The 4,555-nt window shown below is 44.1% G+C and overlaps 1 pseudogene; it reads left to right on the plus strand.

The window, feature by feature from the left end:
* The first annotated feature begins 454 nt into the window (after positions 1–454).
* On the plus strand, positions 455–1,372 carry LOC124506738 (glyceraldehyde-3-phosphate dehydrogenase-like; annotated as a pseudogene).
* Positions 1,373–4,555: the final 3,183 nt, after the last annotated feature.

Consider the following 4,555-nt stretch of genomic DNA (forward strand, 5'->3'; position numbering starts at 1 on the left):
TTTTTCAACCGATCGTATTGGCAAAGGCTAGAAGAATATCAATACTCCCTGCTGGTGAGGATGTGACAAACAGGCGCTCTTCTGCATTCCTGGTTTACTTGGTGTGACCTTAGTATCACCGTACTAGAAAGCATCTTGGCAATATGAATAAAAATCTCTAAATATGTGGAGGCCTTGGCCCTAGGAATTCTACCTCCTGTAATTCATCCAAAGGAAATGATCAAACAAGGGTACGAGATATCTGGTCAAAAATGTTTATTACAAGGTAATTATAATAGTCAAAATTTTTTAATTAACCTAAATACACACCAATAAGGACAGGGTTTTAAGAATAAGGAAGCGTCACATTGTGGATACATACAGAGCCATTAAGAACTGTAATGCACTCTGGTCCTCCCCATTCACTAGACAGACACATCTTCTGGTGCAGGGCCAGCAGTGTCCCCAAGACACAATGGTGAAGGTCAGAGTAAACGGATTTGGCCGTATCGGATGCCTGGTCACCAGGGCTGCTTTTAACTCTGGAAAAGTAGATATTGTTGCCATCAGTGACCACTTCATTGACCTCAACTACATGGTCTTCATGTTTTGTTATGATTTCACCCATGGCAAATTCCACGGCACAGTCAAGGCTGAGAATGGGACACACGTCATTAATGGAAAGCCCATCTCCATCTTCCAAGAGCGATATTCCACAAACATCAAATGGGCTGATGCTGGTGCTAAGTGTGCTGTGGAGTCCACTGGGGTCTCCACCACCATGAAGACTGGAGCTCACCTGACAGGTGGGATGAAGAGGGTCATCCTCTCTGCCCCTTCTGCTGATGCCCCCATGTCTGTGATGGGTGTGAACCATGAGAAGTATGGCAACTCCTTCAAGATTGTCAGCAACGCCTCCTGCACCACCAACTGCTTGGCCCCTCTGGCCGAGGTCATCTATGATAACTTCAGCATCGTGGGGGGATTCCTGACCACAGTCCATGCCATCACCGCCACCCAGAAAATCATGGATGGCCCCTCTGGGGAGCTGCAGCATAATGGCTGCCCAGAATGTCATCCCTGCTTATACTGGCACTGCCCAGGCTGTAGGCAAGATTATCCCTGATCTGAATGGGAAGTTCACTGGCATGGCCTTCTTTGTCCCCACCCACAATGTGTCAGTCATCGATCTGACCTGCTGCCTGGAGAAAGTTGCCCAACATGATGATATCAAAGAGGTGACAAAGCAGTTGTCAGAGGGTCCCCTCAAGGGCATCCTGGGCTACACTGAGGACCAGATTGCTGCAACTTTAACAGAGACACCTACTCCTCCACCTGTGATGTTGGGGCTGGCATTGCTTTCAATGACCACTTTGTCAGGCTCATTTCCTAGTATGACAATGAATTTGGCTACAGCAACATTATGGTCCCCAGAGCCTCGAAGGAGTAAGAGCCCCCTGGACCACCAGCCCCAGTGAGAGCAAGAGGAAGAGAGAGGCCTTCAGTTGCTGGGGACTCCTTACCCCAACTCATCCCCCAACACGCTGATAATCTCCCAACCTCTACAGTTTCCATCCTAGACCCTCTGAAGAAGGGGAGGGACTTGGGGAGACCTACCTTGTCATGTACAGTCAATAAAGTATACTGTACCCAGCCCCCCAAAAAGCTATAATGTAGATGTATATTTATTAACATGGAAAGATGTGTCATAGCTATATCAAGGAGGGGGAAAAATCAAGCTCCTAAAGCTATGTATAGTAAGATACTTTTTTGTTCTTTAAAAAATAGAAGGAAAAATGGCTAACAATGATTACCTCTTGGTGGTAAAAACATGGATTATTTTTGTTGCTTTTCTTTTGCTTATTTTTTCACTTTTCTAAATGAATTTTGAGTCGTTTTAGCATTCTAAATGATGAATTCCTGTGTAATCAAAATAGCCTTTGCCTAATGAAATGACATGATATCTAGAATTTGCTCCAATCATCTAAGGTTGGGCTATGGATGAAACAGGTTTGGCTCTGAGGTGACAGCCCTTGAAGCTGGGTGATGGGGTAACTAGGGGTTCAGTTTACTTTGTTCTCTACTTCTGTATATGTTTGGAATTTTTTCATTCTACCATTTTCCCCAATATATCCTTTTTCAGTCCAAAGTGACATCTTGTCATCTCTTGTCCTGTCCCTCCCACAATACACCTCCAGAGATCACAAAGTCCAGCACCTTGGCCAGAGACATTAATGCTGTCTGATGTTTTGATGAGTAAAATGGCTCACCTCTCCTGTGGTCAGAAAGGCATTGGGTTGGAAATGCTCCTCCTGTGAGATTCCCCCCTGCCCACTTTTCCAACCTACACAAGACAGGCGCCTGGGGCCAGAGGTGCAGGCTTCAGTCAAGAGCTAACTGGCCCACACAAGAAACAAAGTCACAGGCTTAACACCTTTATCAGCCTGATTCCTGTGTCACCCTATCTATGATTGCCTGCCATTCCTTCCTCCCACGTGGGGGCTCTCTCTTTCTCAGAGGGAGGAAGTATGGGTTAGTGGATTTGGCATACCCAGCCTAAAGATTGGCTCTTCTCACTTGGCTACTGCCCTGTGCTTTCTCACCCAGGCATATTGGCTATAAAAGTACCTAGAATGCAAAAATCACCATGAATATTCATGAAGTCATATTACAAATAATACGTCTTTAAAAATGAATAATCTTCTGGCTAGTCTCCCTGGAAATTGAATTCTTCTCCCACACTTTGAGTCACTTGGAGATTGTTAATAGTGTTGGTCAGAAAACAACAGCCCAAATCGGCTCCACCATCTAATTTTGTGTGACCTGCAAGTCTAGAATGGTTTTTTACATTTTAAATCATTGAAAAAAATCAGAAAAATAATAATATTTTGTGACACATAATGCAAAATTAAGTTCAAATTCCAGTGCCCATAAATACAGTTTAATTGGAGCATAAGTCACAATCACTTGTTGCCCATGACTGATTTCACACTACAATGACACAGAGTTGTTTGTGATACAGACCATATGGCCCATGCAGCCTGAAATATTTACTATCTGGCTTTTTAGAGAAAGAGGTTGCCGACCTCTAGCTTGAGGGTCTCCTAACTACTCTTGTGATTCTCTCTTGCCTAATAGAGCCGAACGGCAATGCCATCCTTTGCCAGTAAGTGAGACTCTCCCCCACACGTCAGCCTCAACCATCCAGGTTTGAGGCTCTGGGTTTTAGAAAATTCATTCACCCGTCCAATGAAGGTGTAGCGAATGTCAACTTTGTGCCACACGCAGATTTAAGTTCTGGATTCATAGCAGTGCCTGAAACAAGCAAAAACCTCTGCTTTCTTGGAGCAGAGGTTCTACTAAAGAAAGATGACCACAAACCATATTTGTTGAATAATAATATGCAATATGCTAAGTGGCATTAAATGCTATGGAGGAAAAAAAAAAAAAAGCAAGGGGATAAGTGGGTCAGAGAAGGGGAGAGTAGCAATTTCCAATCAGGCTAGGAAAGATCTCATTACAAGGTAACAGTTGAGTAAAGACTTGAAGGCAGTAAAGAGAAAGTCATGGATAAACCTAGGAGAAGAACATTCCAAGCACAGGAAGAGCAAACACAAAGGTCCTGATGTCCACGTGTCCTTCATAGTCAAGGAATATCAAGCACAAGGAGTGGTTGAGGTCGAGGTCAGCGAGGCAAGGGGTAGAGAAGAGATCATAAGGGCTCTTACGTGCCATATTGATAGCATGGCATTTGTCCAAGGTGAGATGGGAAGGCAGGATGGAGCATAGGAGCAGAGAAATAGCATCGTCTGACATCCAATTCCTTATTTCACAACTTTATGTAAATGAGGCATACCTTTCCATTTATTCTGACTCCTTGAGTTTAAAGAAGCATCGGAATGTATGAAAACAAGTATAAAAGTTTAGGAAAAAGGAGAACAAGCACATCAGTGAGTGTTTTAGTTATCCATTGCCGTGTGACAAATCAACCCGAAGCTTAGTGGTTTACAAGAACAATATTCTGTTATTTCCCCTGGTTCTGTGAACTGAGTGGGATCAGCAGGGCAATTCTTCTTTTTTGTACACCAGTTGAACTGGGCTGGAACGTTCAAGCTTTCACTCACTCATACTGTTCCTCTATTTAGCCTCTCCTCGTGGCTAACTCAGGTTTCTTCACAGCATAGTGGTCTTGGGTGTCAGAGCTGGCTTCGAGAGAAAATATAGAAGCCGCCAGACTCTTAAAGGCTAGACCCAGAACCAGCACGGCACCACTTCTGCCACATTCTATTGGCCAAAGCAAATCAAAAGCCAATTCGGATTCAAGGATAGGAGAAAAGAGATCCCCCCCAGTGATGGTTGCTTGATGGGTTGAGCTGTGTTCACAACCTGACAAGAAGAAATTGTTGGTGGCCATCTTTAGAGCTTCTCAGAATGGGCAAGAAACTCTGATTCTGCCCCAACCCCATAGAACCATGAAACTCTTAGGGTCCCTTCCTCTCCTTTTGACCATTGCGTATGGTCATGACATTGACAAGTGTGGTTAATAGATTATGGCTGATTACCTTTGGGTTCTGGG

The sequence above is a fragment of the Lynx rufus genome, unplaced genomic scaffold, assembly GCF_022079265.1.
Source record: "Lynx rufus isolate CCGP_SWC_20201006 ecotype Redwood Valley unplaced genomic scaffold, mLynRuf1.p SCAF_11, whole genome shotgun sequence".
Lineage (NCBI taxonomy): Eukaryota > Metazoa > Chordata > Mammalia > Carnivora > Felidae > Lynx > Lynx rufus.